Genomic DNA, 19,365 nt, shown 5'->3' on the forward strand with positions numbered 1-19,365 from the left:
ATGGGGAAGCTATCTTCAATCCTTCAGTCAAGCCCAAAGAATCTCTGAAAGCATATTGTAAAAATATACAATTGTGGTACCACTGTCTCTGTGATTATTACCAACCTCATTTTTCAAAAGGATTATGTCTAATGCTTATTTTCTCAACCATCCTTTCCAAAGTAAGAAATAAAATGGCTTAATAAATAAAATAAAATAAAATAAAATAAAATAAAATAAAGTAAAGTAAAACAAAACAAAACAAAATAAAGTAAAATAAAATAAAATAAAATAAAATAAAATAAAATATAAAATAAAGACTTGAATACTGCAAAGATTTTTTTTTTAGGTCTCCATTATTCTGGAAAGTGCATCCTAGTTTTCTAGTGTGTAATATAAAATACCTTGGGTGTAAATATGCAAATACTAGGTTATATCTATGTTGAAAATATGAAATCACTGATATCTCTCCCAGTCATTCAAGAAACTCCAGCTGTGCTATGTTCTGGGGTTCCACCTGATTAGCATGGAAGGGACACTTTGAGGGTAGTCTTGATGCAGCCAGCCCTGAGAAAACATGTCCAGAGTGTCAGTTAATCTCTACCCTTGGATAAAACCACCATTCTAATTTCTGTCAGCACAGATTGACTTTGCCTATTCTTGGACTTCATATAAATGAAATCGTACAGTATGTACCTGCTTGTGTCTGGTGTCTATCACTCAATGTAACATTTGAGATTCCTCCATTGGCTTGCATCAGTAGTTCACTGCTTTTCACTTCTGTGCAGTAGTCCATAATGCGAATATATCTGGTGAGAAAGAAAAGGGAAGGGCATGGAGGGGGATGCCAGATGACCAAAACCTAATTAGGAGTCATAGCGTGCTTAATTACAGAAACAGGAAGTTGAAGGGTGTCCACTTGGGAGCCTGAGTCATATCCTGCTAAAAGCAGAAAACGGGAGATAGCATCAGCAAAGTCAGCCCAGGCATGGTTGTCAGATTTAGAGATAGTCTCAACCGCAATGCTGTGGCCACTGAGGGCTTGCATAACCAAGGGCTTGCATATTTTACCCCACCTGTAGCCCTCTTGCTCCACATTTATTTGTCAATTTACTTGTTATATCTCGTACTTGATCATAAATTCTTTAGCACTTGGTTCCACGTCTTATTCAACATTTTACTCCCAATACGTAATGCAATGCAAGGTACATAACAAGTGTCCACCAAGTATATAGTGAATAAGCAAATGAATGCATAGATGAATGACTATAGGAAGGTGGGCACATTTCATATCACAGATTCCCAACTTTTAGTCCCAACTAGTGGCATTCCAAAGCTGAGGGCAACAGGAGCAGTTTACCTGGCAAGAAGGCAATAAGAGTTTGATTTAAGCCAACTAAAATTGTTTTTTATAATCACCCTCCTCTGGCAGTTCTAAACAATATCAGTGATAAATATTCCAGTGGGGGGCAAAAGGCCATCTTCTATTAGCCCTAAATTCTAAACAATTGCTTGGTTACTACTAAATTTTAATCATATGTATGTAAGTTCAAATTAGCATCTTTTTCCTGTGTAAAAAAAGTTGTTTATATCCCTCATATTTGGCAATTTTAGATTTTAATTTTTTGCGATTTGGTTTCATGTCTACTTACCTCTGTATGGAAGTTAATTCAGAGAACACCCAAGTATACAGCCAGCCTCTGTAACTGACACACAGATGCAGTGATGCCTGCTTCCTTTCAGGGTAAGTTCATAACGGTTCAGAATCCTTCAAACTCACTTCAAGTACAATTTGTGTCCCTGTTGTATATGAATATTCCTGTTTCAACAGTAGTAGATTCAGAACAATGATAGCACAGTAATTATAAAAACAAAGATGCAAATTTTTAGTTTCTTCAATTCTGTCATTCTATGTGACTGCTTGGGGTTTTGTAGTCATAATTCAGTGAAATTTAAATAAGTGAAAATAAGGGCATCTGAGTGGTTCAGTTGGTTAAGCATCAGACTTCAGCTCAGGACATGATCTCACAGTTTGTGGACTCGAGCCCCATATCAGGCTCTGTGCTTACAGCTCAGAGCCTGGAGCCTGCTTCAGATTCTGTGTCTCCCTCTCTCTCTGCCACTCTCCCACTCACACGCTTTCTCAAAAACAAACATTAAAAAAATTTTAAAGAAGTGAAAACAGAAAGGTATTAATTTTTTGCTTAGTAAGTGCAAAGTTTTGTTGTTACAGGAAATAGCTCACTGATATTTTTAAATTTTTTAAGTTTTTATTTATTTTTGAGAGAGAGAGCATGGGGGAGGAGCAGAGAAAGAGGCCAACAGAGGATCTGAAGCAAGCTCCGCACTGAGAATGGAGAGCCCAATGTGGGGCTCCAACTCATGAAACATGAGATAATGACCTAAGCCAAAGTCAAACACTTAACCTACTGAGCCACCCAGGTGCCCCACTGATTTTGAATAATATCTTTAAAATGGAAATTTACTCTCTAATGATTAGTAGTAACCAAGCAAGAATGAAGAATGAATCAAGAAAATGAAATATTACATTAGTGGTATGATTTAGTAAACAAATGGCACATGAAATGTAGGTCATGTTTAGGCAAAGCTCTTCTTGTCCGCCTCTCCCACCACTCCAATGAGTGAACACTTATAGAAATTTTCAACAAAATAAAGCCATGGTAAAACTGTGCAGGATACTAATGAATATTAACTTATAAAGAAGAAGTGGGAAGAGAAGGAAAAAGGAAAGAAAGAACAAAAAGAAAAAAGAGAAGATAACAAGCTACCTAACCCCACATGACCAGTTTAAATTGTTTCAGGCTCTTCATCCAGTTGTGGAGACAGTCAGAATACCACTCAACCAAGTCATAATGAGATGTGTTCTTAGGTCTTCTGGTGAACCATTTCAGAGTGTGCCAAGAGTTAACACGCTGACATCTCCCATTGTGCTTAGTCATGATGTGATAAAATAAAAATTACAGTGCCTCAGCTATAATCAACAGCACTGCAAGTGAAATCACACCCTGATCCTCTCTTTCCGGGGAGCATTTCCTACCCTACCACTTGGCAGCTAGAACTGTCCCCAAATAAGACAAGCTTACACATTGCTACAAGCTTGTACATTTCTGAACATCTCTACTGAGACAAACTACATCAACTAAAATAAAATACTTTTCCCTCTCTTTTTTATTTTATTTGTTTTATTTTAGAATACCATTTCCCAATGGCCCAGAGCAGAAAGGCCAAATTCAGCACCTCAAAATGGAAGATGTGCAGGGAATTTTGTTGACCAAAGCCATGTATGCCTTTTGGAATGAAATTCAGTGCTTCCAGGCTGGCCTAATGATCTCATTGCTACATATCCTAAAGCAGGTGTGCAAAATTGCTGAGGAAGATAGGAAGGCAGGTTATGGGAAGCCAAAGAGCACATCTAAGAGCAAAAGCTTCTCACATGTGTACCCTCATGGGTAACGTAGGGTTAGTGCTCCCACACATCACCTCCAATCTCCTGGTTATTCCCCTTGGCAGAGCAAGCATCAGTGTGAATAGTGCTAGGCAATATGCATCAAAACACCAAAGTACTGGCACATATGCATGCACGCATACACATACATGCACACACACATACACACACACATACACACACACATACACACACACACACACACACACACACACACATACACACACACACACACACATACAGAATCAGGCAGCATTGTCATCTACCCCTGCCCAGGAGTGAGATATATACAGGTGGAAGTAAGTTTTCCTAAACCTGCTTCATCTTGACCATGAGCATCCCCTCAGCAGTGTTTCCATATAATTCTATTTTATTTTAGATATTCTCCTCATATCCTCTTACTTCTCCTTTCATTAGCTCTTTTTTTAATAATGTTTCTTTTTGAGAGAGAGAGAGAGAGAGAGAGAGAATGAGTGGGAAGAGGAGCAGAGAGAGAGGGAGATACAGAATCTGAAGCAGGCTCCATGCTCTGAGCTGTCAGCACAGAGCCCAACACATGGCTCAAACCACGAGATCATGACCTGAGCCAAAGTCATACGCTTAACTGACTGGATCCATTAACTATTGATGATGGAAGAAGCAGAAGAGAAATCAATCCAATTCCTAGTCAGTTGGTGATGTGTATGAAGTGCCAAGAGTGAGTCTGCACCACACCCATGAGAAAATGCTCTAACTCCTTTGGCTTTCATTTTCTTACATGCATAGTGAGAAAGTAGAAGAAAATGTTTGAATATACTTGCATTCTTTGTTTTAATAAAAATTTACTGAACTTTGCAGTGTGCTAGCCACTGTGCTATGTATGACTGGAGACCTGAAGATGCATAGGAAAATAGTCCTAACCCCTAAATAAAAGAGAAGCTGTTATGTGGATCAGTGGAAAGAGAAAATCCTTCAACCTCAGACTCTTCCACTTACAAGCTGTGTGATCTTGGACAAGTTAATTAACTTCTCTGGGCCTCCCATGTTACCAAGTCCCCAACTTGAGCACCTGGGAATATGGTGGGTTTAGTTTTCTTTGGGGAATTAGGAGGTGCCCATGAAATGTGTTAGTGGAGATAGGACTCCAAAGAGACCACTAGAGGGGCATTTGGATGGCTCAGTCAATTAAGCATCTGACTTCGGCTCAGTTCATGACTTAACAGTTCATGGGTCTGAGGCCTGTGTTGGGCTCTTTACTGACAGCTCAGAGCCTGGAACCTACTTCAGATTCTGTGTCTCCCTCTCTCTCTGCCCCTCCCCTGCTTGTTCTCTCTCTCTCTAAAAATAAATAAATAAACTCAAAAAAAATTTTTAATAGAAAAAATTAAGAAGAGAGAGAGAGGCCACTGGACTGGAGAGGTAAATAGGAGAGTCACCAGACCATGGCCAGGAAGTAAAGCCCAGCAAGGGACTAGGATTAACCATGGAGAGCATATAGATTGAGAAAAAGGCCCTCTTGTGGAAGCAGAGAACATTGATCAATATTTATCCAAACTCCCAATGAAAATGAAAGACAAAAAAGCAAGGGCATTGAGAGCACTGGCAAGAGTAGCTGCAGTGAAGGACAATAGACACAGTGAAGGCAGAAAGGAGGGACAGATTGGGAGAGTTGTGAGTGATGTGTTTGGATGAAGAGAGGAAAGTGGGATCGACTGTGGCCACAGCACTAACTTATGCAAGGTAGGCTGTTAGAGAAGACATCTCTTTGTGACCATAGCTCCCAGGATATGGGGGAGGAAGCAGGTAAAGTACTTAGTGATAGAGCATTCTCCTTCATCACCCAGCAAACAAAATCACCTATGTAGAAACATCTTCTAATTAATTTTCTTTTTTTAATTTTTCTAATGTTTTTATTTATTTTTGAGAGACAGAGTGCTGATAGGGAAGGGGCAGAGAGAGAGGGAGACAGAATCTGAAACAGGTCCAGGTTCTGAACTGTTAGCACAGAGCCTGATGTGGGGCTCAAACTCATGAACCTTGAGATCATGACCTGAGCTGAAGTTGGATGCTTAACTGATGGTGTCACCTAGGCACCCCCAAATTAAGTTTCTTAAACAGACATAAATAAAATCAAATCAGTTTACAGGCTTAGAAAAGGCTGATGTAATGCTTTCCAACAAATCATTAAAACAACTCATTTTGCAATTGATGTCACCATCCATTGTGGGGGGGGGATTGCAAGTTAAGAAGCAAAAAAAAAAAGTGCTATTTTATGAAAATTAAACAGCCACTTAATTTAAAAGATTTTGGATTTGTGGAAATTTAGGCTGAACTTGTTTGCTTTTTGTAACACCTAGGAAAAATGTCTTGCTAAACTATTAATTGTATAAACAAGATTTCAGAAGAAATGTTATAACCCAGTACAGGATTAAATGGTACCAAACTACTCTTATATGTTCATTATTCCTACACAAATCAACGTTTCCATATGTTTATGTGGTTATCAATGTTTCCACTGATAACCTGTGATGTGTACAGTAATACCCTACTGCTAATTATAGAGAACACTTAGACTCTCTGAAGTAAAATTGGTAAGACCTCTTCTTGGGAACATTGATTAGCAATTGTCCTAAATCATCAAATGTAATTTAATGTAATACATTATTGTTGCTTTGAAGTAATTCTGAAATTAAGCTTGTTCTTTAACTTCCCTCTCCATTAGCTCAAATTTGTGAGTTACTCAAAGTTGTTATCAGGTCTTTTAAAGAAGCCCCAGAATTACCTTGGGTACCATGTTCCTGCCTAATTATACACCATAGCAAATCATAGTTTGCAATAGAATTTAAAAACCCTGACCATTAGGACAACAGGCCACTGTAAGATCCCAAATGTCAATTTACAACATTCAGGAATCTGAGTCCCAGTAGCTTTCATGGCCCTTGAAAATTCTTCCATGTCTTATGAAGAAACTAGCCCATTTTGCCTTTAATGGGTGGTTAAATAGAAACAACCAACTGCTGTGCCTCAGACATCTTAAATACCAATTGCCTCCTGTCTGAATTGGAATCCTTCTTTCTGGTTCCATTACTTCCAATTACTCTGCTTTTTAATTGTTGTCTTCAACTTGCAATGCCCAGGTCTGGATCAATTCACCTTTTAGCTTTCTCTCTTTCAAGCCACAGAACTGTTTGACAAAACTTGTCAATGCTGCAGAAATCACTGCAAATTCTGGTGTCTCTCCTCCCCATGTCCTTCTGTCTCTGTGCCAAAATTTCCTCTGACTTCTCAAAGCCTGAACCGCCCCCCCCCCCAAGTTTCCCAGTGACTATCTAAATCTCCCCCTCTTGTCTCTGGGGCAGATAAAACCCCCTTCCCACCCAAGGCTGACCATGCCATCGATGCTTCAGCTCTCATCCACCCCATCACTTCTTTGGTGTCATTTCCTTTTTTTTAAATATGAAATTTATTGTCAAATTGATTTCCATACAACACCCAGTGCTCATCTCAACAGGTGCCCTGCTCAATGCCCATCACCCACCCCCCCCCACTCCCCAAAAACCCTCAGTTTATTCTCAGTTTTTAAGAGTCTCTTATGGTTTGACTCCCTCCCTCTCCAACTTTTTTTCTCCTTCCCCTCCCCCATGGTCTTCTGTTAAATTTCTCAGGATCCACATAACAGTGAAAACATATGGCATCTGCTTTCTCTGCATGACTTATTTCACTTAGCATAACACTCTCCAGTTCCATCCACATTGCTACAAAAGGCCATATTTCATTCTTTCTCATTGCCAACTAGTATTCCATTGTGGATATAAACCACAATTTCTTTATCCACTCATCAGTTGATGGACATTTAGGCTCTTTCCATAATTTGGCTATTGTTGAGAGTGCTGCTATAAACATTGGGGTACAAGTGCCCCTATGCATCAGCACTCCTGTATCCCTTGGGTAAATTCCTAGCAGTGCTATTGCTGGGTCATAGGGTAGGTCTATTTTTAATTTTCTGAGGAACCTCCACACTGCTTTCCAGAGTGGCTGCACCAATTTGCATTCCCACCAACAGTGCAAGAGGGTTCCCGTTTCTCCACATCCTCTCCAGCATCTATAGTCTCCTGATTTGTTCATTTTGGCCACTCTGACTGACATGAGGTGATATCTGAATGTGGTTTTGATTTGTATTTCCCTGGTGAGGAGTGACGTTGATCATCCTTTCATGTGCCTGTTGGCCATCTGGATGTCTTCTTTAGAGAAGTATCTATTCATGTTTTCTGCCCGTTTCTTCAAGGCATTATTTGTTTTTTTGTGGTGGAGTTTGGTGAGCTCTGTATAGATTTTGGATACTAGCCCTTTGTCCGATATGTCATTTGCAAATATCTTTTCCCATTCCGTTGGTTGCCTTTAAGTTTTGTTGGTTGTTTCCTTTGCTGTGCAGAAGCTTTTTATCTTCATGAGGTCCCAGTAATTCATTTTTGCTTTTAATTCCCTTGCCTTTGGGGATGTGTCGAGTAAGAGATTGCTACGGCTGAGGTCAGAGAGGTCTTTTCTCAGCTTTCTCCTCCAGGGTTTTGATGGTTTCCTGTCTCACATTCAGGTCCTTCATCCATTTTGAGTTTATTTTTGTGAATGGTGTAAGAAAGTGATCTAGTTTCATCCTTCTGTGTGTTGCTGTCCAGTTCTCCCAGCACCATTTGTTAAAGAGACTTTTTCCATTGGATATTCTTTTTTGCTTTGTCAAAGATTAGTTGGCCATACATTCGTGGGTCCAATTCTGGAGTCTGTATTCTCTTCCATTGGTCTATTTGGTGTCATTTCAATGATCCCTTGTCTCATTTCTCTGATGGCTTGGGAGGGAGGGGTGTCTCCAAAAACTTTCAAAAAAATTCTCCCATTTTTACAAAACACAATGTACTCAATTAATTACATGAATAATTGTTTACCCTTGACTTCCTTGTTAGTATTGAAGTGCCTTTGGGAGAAGAGATCATGTCTGTTAGATGGTGTATAACAGGTGCTGGATAAGTATTTGATGAATGAATAAATGAATGCAGGAACCTAGGAGCAAGGGAGAACATCAGGGAAGGAGTGATCAATAGTAGCCAACTTATAGAAAGGACAAGAGAGAAGAAAGAAAAAAGTTTCCTTAGCAAGGAGATGGGCATCACTCATTCTGAAGGTCCCCATAAATTCACAGTGAGTGGGTGCTAGGAGTCTAATTCACTCCTGTGTTAAAGCTTCTGATATGCTTGCCCTCAGATCAGTGCAGGAAAAACTGATGAAATTATCATGCCTAGTGAAGGGCTGGAGCTGAAGCAGGGGAGGCTTGCACAAGCTCCACATCAAGAAAGGGAATCTGCGACTTTAGTCACAGAGACTGTCAGAACTTGCTAAGATTCTTAAATTTTTAAAATTATTTTAAGGATGTCCCAGGACTAGTTCCCCACAGTGAACAGCCATAAAACTCTCAAAAAGTGTCCTCATGCTTAGCTTGAGGGTCCTGCTTTCAAGGTCACATGAAAGGGGCATGCTAATGACTCTGTCAACCTAGACAAGCAATCTAATAAGTTCTGGAACTCACTGCAAGGGTTGAGCCTTGATTCTGCCAATTATTAGATGTGCATCCTTGTACTAGTCACCTCACTTCTCTGGCTTTAGTTTCCTCATCTGGAAAATGGGGTCAATGATCATACCAACTGTGATATTATGATTTATAATAAGAAATATATATTTGGTCTTTATCTCATTCCTGGCACAGAACTCTTAAAACCCTGGAATTTCCCAGGTCCTGAGAGCAGCAAAAGTGTTTTTGTTACATTAATGAAGTGACTTCTGGAAAGCCCCTGGGTCACATAGTAATGGGAGCTGGATTGGAACTTTGAGCCCCACTCCAAACACTGGGGAGGAGAGAGGGGCTTGAGATTGAGTTGAACCACTAGTGGCCAATGATTTAATCAATTGTCTATGTAATTAGACTTCACAAAAACTCAAAAGGACTAGATTTTTAGAGCTTCCACGTTAGTAAACATGTGGTGATTTGGGAAGAGTGATGCACTCATGAAATGTGGAAGTCCATGCCTCTTCCTACATACCTTGCCTACCCATCTCTTCTATCTAGCTGACCCTGAGTTGTATCCTTTTATAATAAACTGGTAATCTAGCAAAGAAAATATTTTTCTGAGTTCTGTGAACCACTCTAACAAATTAATTGAACCCAAGAAGGGGGGCATGGGAAACTCTGATCTATAGCCAGTAGGTCCAAACCCTGGGTAACAACCTGGACTTGCAATTAATATCTCAAGTAGGAGTGTAGGGAGGATAGTCTTGTCAGTCTGAGCCCTTAACCTGTGGGATCTGACACTATCTCTATGTAGATAGTGTCAGAATTGAGTTGAACTGTAAGACACCCAGTTGGGGCTGAAGAATTGCCTGGTGGTATTGGGAAAACACTCATGAATTCATGTCAGACTCTTATCTATCTTATAAAGTTTGAAGGATAAATGAGTTGGAGCATATAAAGCCCTTGGGAAAGTCTCCTGCTAGTAAGGGCTCAGTAAGTTTTATTTGTTTTGTTTTGCTGTAATTAGTATTAGTAGTTAGGAAAGTCATATTAGTACTACCAACACAGAGAGTTAATTTGGGCAATGTCAGATTTAAAAAAGAACTCAAACACGTTGAGTCCTTGGATCCTATGACAAAGAGAAAAAGGAAGTAAGGGTATCCAGGCCTGAGCAAGAGCCCTAGGAGCTTTTCAGAAGATTCAGTATTAACCTGAAAGAAACAAAATATTACTATATTCACTGAACAAAGAAGAAAAACATTAAATTTTCACAAACTAAGAAAAAGAACATTAAAATATTTCCTGAACTAAATTGCTCCTTGAATTCTGCTAGAGACCCCATGCATTTACTACTCCCTGTGGGAACATTCTTTGATTTACAAACAAGTGACAACACAAATAATAAAATTTTCTTTCTCTCACCTCTGGTTCACCCATCATCACAGATAACCTACTTGGCAAGGAATGTCAAAGACAACACAGTGTCCTGCTATTACTTCCACAGGATGACCACATCTCACTGGCCCTGGAACATGGAATCAGTACTCTGAAGCATCTGTGAAAGGGGAGAGTGGATCTTGTGGGGTCCTATGAAGTCTTAGTAATATCTACTCTACAGTGAGAGGAAAGGAAACAAAAACAATCCAGCTCTGAAGCCAACTTCACTAAGCACCTCCCTTTGACACCTCAGCCCCAGCCTAAGGACCCTTCACATACTAGCATTTAGGCAAGTCAACCCACGCCCGCATTTTCTTCCTTTCTTTCAGTGCACAGGGGTTCCTGGTATGACCGTGTAAAAGGATGATGGAAAGAGAAAGACAAGGTGGAATTTAATAAACCACTGTTTCCACAAGGAAATGAAAGAGAGGAGGCAATATACCCCCTCCATTCACTGCACACATATCAGCAAAGCAAGCAAACTACCAGGATAAAATATGCACATACACTGCCTTGTGCCATGTGGCAGGAACCAGATTCCTAGACCTTTATGTCTGGGACAGCAGATCGAACCATGGTAGCCTTTGGAAATCCAAAATAGTTTTCTCTCTCTAAGAGGTTCTTGGAAGGCAAGAATTATGCAACTGGTTTCTACAGACTTCTTAGTTCTCAAATTGTCTGTATTCTCACTTTATTCTCAGAGATAATTTACTTCTTTCTTTATCAGATCCATGTAAGGTTATTACCTCAAAGTACCCATAAATCACATAAAACATTTTTTTTTTCTCCAACTCGTGTTCTACTTGACTCAGAAACCATTAGTTAGTTTATTCAACTCCCTGGGAAAAGGTTCTGTCAATCTTTGGTGCAAATATTGCCTAATACTTGGATTAGAAAAATACCTACCAGGGTGATTACACTACTTTATTTCTCTAATTTAAAAAATTCAGAAATGAAAGTCATCTTCCTACATGTTTCATATTATTTATGGCATTCGTGCTCCTTAGAAAGTAAAATAAATATGTAAAGACATACTCATAATACTCTCATACTAAGAGAGTACTCCAGGTGGAATATTAGTCAAATATATTTTTTTTTATTTTTTTAATATTTATTTATTTTTGACAGAGAGAGAAAGAGAGAGAGCGCGTGCACCCGCGCGAGTGAGTAGGACAGGGGCAGAGAGAAAGGGAGACAGAGAATCTGAAGCATGCTCCGCGTTGTCAGCACAGAGCCCAACATGGTGCTTGAACCCCCAAACCACGAGATCGTGACCGAAGTCAGGTGCTCAACCAACTGAGCCACACAGACACCCCTCAAATATTTTTCTAATGAAGGGGTTTCTAGTACAAAATCAAGAATAAAGAAAATTCTGTAGGTAAGAGAAAAAAATGGGAATGGGGAAGGTCAGAGCAGGAGCTGCTCAGTGAAACTACAAAGAAAATAATTAGGGTCTATGTCTGGGGCAGGGATTAGGGATAGGGTAATAGAGCAGGGACACAGGCCCATCAGAGTAAGGTAGAAGCTCTAGATATGTTCAGTCCTTTACTGAAAGGTAATGTATCTTCTGACAGGGAAGCTACAGTGAAGACTGTTGAATGGTGAGAAAAGCAGAAGAAACACAGAGAGAAATAAATCAAAATAATGTAATGAATTCAAGATGAAGATCACCTCATGTTCTTCAGGTGAGCAAGACCAATAAGAGCATGATTACTAAGATAAAGAGAATTGAAAAAACCTCTCCCAAATTTTGTTTCCTTGCTTTTCTTGATTTTCTTACCAAAATCCCCTAATGAACACTTGTTTCCCCCACACACCATCAGGAACATGAAAAGATGGAGTATTTGTGGGGAAGAAGCTAGAGGGAGAGAACTGTCAAAGGATTGTTCAGCACACTTCACTCACAGTTATGAAGACAAACCCAATGACCAGCTACAAAACCTTGTCTTCTAAAGTTGTGAACCTCTACATCTCCCCATTTATGAGAAAAGATACTTTCCAGACATCAAGAAGCTCATTGAGAACAATGCTCTTGTGTAACTATTATTTTGGGAAAGAATATGCTCATTAAATTTTTAACTGTCACTAGGCTGCCAATAACTGAGATTTTCTCAAACCATTATTTGAAAGAAAATAGCTTGTGACGTGCAATAAAATTAGTAACAGAAATTAGTGCTTTTCACTTATGTCTAAAATTTCACTTCAAGGGGAAAGCATTCAGAATAGACTTCCTACCCAATCTCTCAAGTATGATTTCATTGTCTTTCAGGGATAATGGGAGATTGGAAGAGTTACTTCAAAGTGCACAGAATTAGAGGTTCAGTGAAGACTGTGAGAGGAAGATGCCTGGCACTTCTCTGACCTTCCACACGGAACTCTACAGAGAGGAAGACAAAATCTAGAATATTCAGGGGAAATTTTATTACCTTATCTTGTGGGTTTTTTTTAATTTTCTTTATCAGTTTCCATTTAGAAATGACTTTCTGAACCTGTTCAAATTGTTCAGGCAAGAACTAGAAATTATGTACATTTTTTCCTTTTTGCATGCACCTGGGAAATAAAAACATTATGTTAACTAATGTGCTGGTTTTGCAGGTCTTTAAGCACAGAGTTTATAGTTGTAACAATAACTATGGAACTTAGGAAAATGGTGGTTATGTCTCTAAAGCAAGGTATGAAGTTGTTGAGGTCTGCTGGCCAAGTTCATCCTTCACCTGTCCCTGACCTTCCCTGCAAGAGTATTTTCTCTACTAGGCAACTTTGGCTCAAGAATTCCACAGTGTCTTTGCTAAAACTCTTAGACCTTGACCACGGCCTAAGAGTTTTCTCACCTGGTCTTTCTTCTTTCCCCCTCTCCTCCACAGGGGTTTGTCCTGCACCATGCTCTGACAGCCCCCTTCCTGATTTCCTTCACAAACATTGTCCTCAGTAAATCTCTCATGTGCCAAGTGTCTGCATCTCACTGAAAAAGAGAACATTATTTTCCTTTTGTCAGAGTGACCTGTACTATTAAATTCAAATGTGCAAGTAAATATGAGGTTGAATCATTTGAAAATGGCCACAAAAAAAATAGAAAAAACAAGTATCAAAAAGGCAGCAACTTCAGAATGACTAAAATTACTAACACTGAGAAGCTGGGGGATGGGGCACCTGGAATGGAAACCCCAACCTCTGGGGAGGAAGTACTGCTTGGCCCTGTTCATGTCCCTGAGGCCATAAAAGTCTGGTCGTGTAAGTGATGGTAACCTGCACACTGGGTTCAGCTGCTGCTACAGGAGGGAATTGCACACTGGAGGAAGAAACGGCTTGGGGTTCTGCTCACAGAGGGAACAAATCCAAGTTCTTCCTCTTGTCTCTCAGTGTCCCTAGTGCAGAGACTCAGAGGGGCCAGCCAGCCAAGCAGAAACCTGGACTGCCTTGTTCCAGCCCCTGCATCTCAAGAAATACCACATACTGGTGAACTCAGACATGAGAGGCAATAATTTAAAGCTGGGCCAGCCAATGTCTGACATTTTTAATCTCAAAAGCAACTTCAGATAGATCAAACTAATTAGATAGATAGATAGATGATAGATAGATAGATAGAGTAAAATAAATGGGAAAATATCTAGACTTATCTAAAGGAAATAAAGCAATCAGCTCTGATACAGTTAGCACACTCTTCCTTTCTTTGCACCTTCACTCCGGGATTCCAGGTGGTGGGTCTTCTCTGGAAAAACTCTTGCAGCACATGTGAGGGCTCTCAGAGGAAGCAGCAGTAGTAGCTGAGGCTGAAGTTGAGAAACGAACGTTTCCTGGATGGCCTATGTAATGGCTTGCTTGAAATTTGTGATTATAGCCAATGCCCAGCATGCCAAAGGAAACATACTACAAAATAGATGAAAAGTATGGGCTCTAAAATTCCTTTAAGGTGACATAGAGAAGAGTCCCCTTCCAGTGTTGTCAATCTTGAGGCTGAGAGAAATTCTAGCAGAGGTGATTCCCAGAGAAGCCTGACTGTCCAACACAGTGGCGCTGAGTGACATGGGGACATGCTGGATTCACTCCAAAGTGAGTGAAACTTACAATCCTACCAGGCCGATCCCACCTGAGCCAGCAACTGAGATAAACAAAAAGCTGCCCTTCCTCCTACTCTACTAGAAAGAATCTCAGAATTAGAAGCTTTTGGAAGTCATTCGGACAAGTAGTCATGTGGCTCTTTGACGTCATTAAGTCATTAATCTGTGTGCTTATCTGTGCACTGGGAAACTGGCAGTTTCTACTTGAGCTAAGCATATCTATGACTCAGCAGTTCAGATCTTAGGCATATACCCAAGAGAAATAAGATATATGTCCACACACACACACACACACACAATCTCATAGAATGTACAAAATCTCATAAAATATACAAAAATCTCATAGAAGCTTTATTGATAACCACCAAAAGTTGTAATCAACACATATGTCCATCAAAAGAAGAGTGGATAAACAAATAGTATGGTACAGTATACAGCAATAGAAATACACGAACTACTGACACTTGTAATCAAATCAAAAACTGCTGAGAGAACAAAGCAAGACAGGAGAGAGTGTACAATATATGATGCCACTAATGTAAAGTTAAAGAATAAGCACTACCTTACTTGTCATGATGAGCACTGGGTGATGTACAGAATTATTGAATCACTATATTGTATATCTCAAACTAATGTAACACTGTACATTAACTAATGGGAATTAAAATAAAAACTTTTAAAAAAAAAAGAATAAGCAAGACACCTGGATGGCTCAGTAGGTTGAGCATCAGACTTTGGCTCAGGTCAGGATCTCACGGTTCATGGGTTCAAGCCCTGCATTGGACTCTGCGCAGAATGCTTGCTCAGAGCCTGGAACCTGCTTCGGATTCTGTGTCTCCCTCTGTCTCTGCCACTCCCCCGCTCGCTCTCTGCCTTACTCTGTCTCTCAAAAATGAGTGTAAAAAAATATATAAATAAAATAAAAAAGAATAAGCAAATAACTGTATTGTACATTTGAAAGTAATATAATATTTTATGTCAACTAGACTTCAATTTTTAAACTGTTGACCATTAAATATATATATTATATATATTTATAAACAATATATATAAATATATATAACTATATATATATTTTAACTATAAATATATTTTTAGCAATATACATATATATTATTTTTTAACAATAACCAAGATATGGAAGCAACCCAAGTGTGTCTATTGATAGATGAATGGAGATATATATATTTCATTCATATGTGGAATTTAAGAAATAAAACAAACGAGGGGAACCTGGGTGGCTCAATCAGTTAAGCCTCTGACTTTTGGTTTTGGCTCAGGGCATGATCTCATGGTTCATGAGTTCAAACCCTAACCTGCACTGTTAATGCAGAGTCTGCTTGGGATTCTGTCTCTCCCTCTCTCTCTCTGCCTTTCTCCCATTCGTGCTTGCGCGCTCTCTCTCTCTCTCTCTCTCAAAATAAATAAATAAACTTTTAAAAATTTTTAAAGAAATAAAACAAATGAATAAATAAAGAAAAAAAGGACACAAACCAAAAAACAGACTATTAAATATAGAGAACAGACTGGATGTTACAAGGGGGAGGTGGAGGGATGACATAGATAAATGGGATTAAGAGTACACTTATCTTGATGAGCACTGAGACATGTATAGAATTGTTGAATCACTATATTGTACACCTGAACCTAATATAACACTGCATATTAATTATACTTGAATAAACAAAGAATAAGTAATATTTATCTGTGGTGATCAAAGTCAAAATAGTGCTTGCCTTGGGCATTGGTTGGTAGTGAGGCATTGACTGAAGAGAGGCAGGAAGGAACTTTCTGAGGTGATGGAAACATTCCTTACCTTGATCTGAGTGGTATTTACATGAGTGTATGTATAAATAAATCCATCAGAATGTAATTTGTGGTTTATGCATTTTACTGTATATTATGCCTTGATTTTTAAAAATTCAATTACAATCTAACTTCATGCTTACAAAAAATAGAGTCCTGAGAATTAAGTAACTCTAATTCAACCTTGGAAGTTGGGATGGAATTCCAAGCTGAACTTTCCCAGTTGGCAATATCAACATGTGCCTTTAACATATGACGTGCTAACAGAAACTCAGTTCTTTTCAGTCTGGGGAAGATATTTTCTCCAAATCTTCATGGATGACCAAGCCTAGAACAAAGAATTACTAAGTGCGGGTGAAGAGAGGGAGGAAGAAAGGGTGGTTCCTGGAGGCTTGCTCTGGACATTCCTTCAGTGACATTTCTCAATTCCTCATCTTTGTGGGGACCAGGAAATGACCTCCAGGATTTGGGCAAGCCCCCTAGCTGACCTATCTTCCCACTGCTCTTCCTTCTTACAGCAACAAGGAAGAGTCAGGGAAGGCTACTCTGGCACAACATTAAGGATTTTGTTCCAGTTTCTTTCAGGATGCAGAGTCATGCAAATTACCTCTCTTTGTTTGCCTGAACATACATACCTGGAAAAAATGAATAGAGCTCTGTGGATATAGGCACTGGGGATATAAAGCCTATGTGAATCCTAACTTCCATTTACTTTTCACTTTCCCCCGCTAGTGCCTAAGACCAAGTTGGAAGGAATGGCCAAGCATAAACGTGAAGGAGACAAGGGAGCTAGAGTGTACCTTGCTTCCCCAAGGGTTTTTTTTTTTTTTTTCAGAAATAGAATAGTTGATTTATTGAAAATATACAACCAGATAAAACAGATTCTGTAGGTCAAAATATCTATGCTAATCATTTGTTTTCCTTTCATTCAACAGCAACTCATCAAGAATATTTTAAACACCAGCGACCAGCACCAGACATAGTGATAGATAAAATATTCATTATCTTTGCCCTGCTGGCATTACCAGTGCAGTCTGTAGGACATCAAGCCATTAATCAAATCATTACACAGATCTTTGATTACAGCATGTAATAAGGGATAAGAAGGAAAAATAAAGGGTAGAATATCAGTGGGCCCTAATTTAGATAGAGGAAGGTATAAAAAAGAAGCTGAACTAGTCTGCTCAGGGCTACTGTAACCAAGTGCCACTGGGGCACTGAAATAACAGAAAGTCATTCCCATAGTTCTGGGGGTTAGAGCTCTGAAATCACAGGTCATTGGGGTTGGTTCCTTCTGAGGGCTATGAGAGAAGAGTCTGTTCCAGGCCTCTCTCCTTGGTTTACAGATGACTGTCTTCATGTTCACATAGTGTTCACCCTGTATTCACATCTATCTCCAAATTTACCCCCCTTTTTTTAAGAACACTAGTCATATTGGATTAGGACCCACCCTAATGACATTATTTTAACTTTATTACTTCTGTAAAGACCCTAACTCCAAATAGGGTCACACAAGGTTCTAGGTCCCCATCTGCTACTTACCTGAGTCAGCCTGCTGTAATCCTAGTTCATGATATTCTTTCCCAAATGAGTCCCTTTCTGTCCATGTCATAGGTCATGTTCCATGGAAGGCAGACTCTGAATCAGAAATAATTGTGTGTTATGTTTAAAGGGAGTGCTCTTGGGATCACTTCCTCTGGAAGGTAGAGAAGGAGGTCGGATTGAACAAAGGGAGAAACTAAGCTTCAACTTAGTCCCAGCAAGGGCCTCATCCAATGCTCTGAAGCTGGGATGGCCCTTCACAGCTGGTGCCATCCCAGTTTGGGTGAGAGGACCAGGTACCAACCAATCACAAGATGTAAGTTGACTTAGGAAAGGGGCATGAACTTGGTCCCAAAAAGGAAGGAATACCTGAGAGCTGTCTATCAGCAGCACCCCTAGTAACTGGAATAAACAGTTTTGTTCAGAAGAGTAATCTAAGGGGCTTATCCCTCACCCTTTACAACCTTCCACATATGAGTATAGGACATAACTCCAGCCACAGCTTGCCTGAGCCATGTCATAGTTTGCTGAGGTTCCATTCAGGTTAACATTCATTTCTGGGAAGATTCCAGCTAGCAGTTAGGGTCCGTGGAAGGAAGGAAGATATCAGACTGCACTGAAAGGCAAAACTGAGGACTCCAGGAGCACGGGCTAGTAGGATTCAGCTCTCCTGAGACTATAAGGGGTAATTACTGATGACTTCAAATCATAGTGTAAGGGTCTTTGTCAATAGACTGTGTTGCAAGGCAAGTCTGGAGTGTGAGGCAAGGAAGTCTTGCAGGAGCCCTTGGATGGCCTGGACCAACATCTGAGGGAACCCAGGTGTTCTGAGATGTTCACAGCACCTACAACATCAAAGCCAAGCTCAGAGGTGGAATCTATAGATATAGGGAACCACAACTTCCTTTGAGAGGCTTGGCCACCCTCAAGTGTCCTGAAAAGGAAGCAGAGCCAGTCTGTGTAGAGAAGGAGCTCTGTGATGATCTCAAAGCAGCCTGGATTGGGCAGAACCAAACAGTATGGAGTCAGGACAATAAGTTGACAAGAAAGCAACAAAAGTTTCACAGATGAGTCTAACTCTAATTTTGGAAGTGGAGAAGGAGAAATTGGTTTTACTGCAGAATAGGAACCAACCAGGAGATGAGCAGACATGGTACTAGAGTACAGTCTAAAAGGGGAGACTTAAGACAGCACCCAGAGATCACCATCAAGGTACTAAGGAAAGGGGAACCAGGATCTTGGGAAACTGGCATGAGGGCACCATTACAATAATGACATCTTTCTCTCCAGGGGTTACCTGAGCAAGATGGTCTCACATGTCCTGGCTCTGGCCCTCCCAATATATTAGCATCAACACAGTCAAAAGATTAGGGCACATTGTTTATTTAGTCCCTACCATAAGCTGGATTCTGCTTATTTTCTCTTCTAATTCTCAAAAACACACAAGAATATTTGATTCCCAGTGGTTTTACATAATTTATCCAAAACCACTCAACTCCTATGTCCCAGAGATAGGCTTGGAGTCCATATAATTCGACAGCCCC

This window comes from Panthera onca, chromosome A3 (genome assembly GCF_046562875.1).
Source record: "Panthera onca isolate mPanOnc1 chromosome A3, mPanOnc1 haplotype 2, whole genome shotgun sequence".
Classification (NCBI taxonomy): Eukaryota; Metazoa; Chordata; class Mammalia; order Carnivora; family Felidae; genus Panthera; species Panthera onca.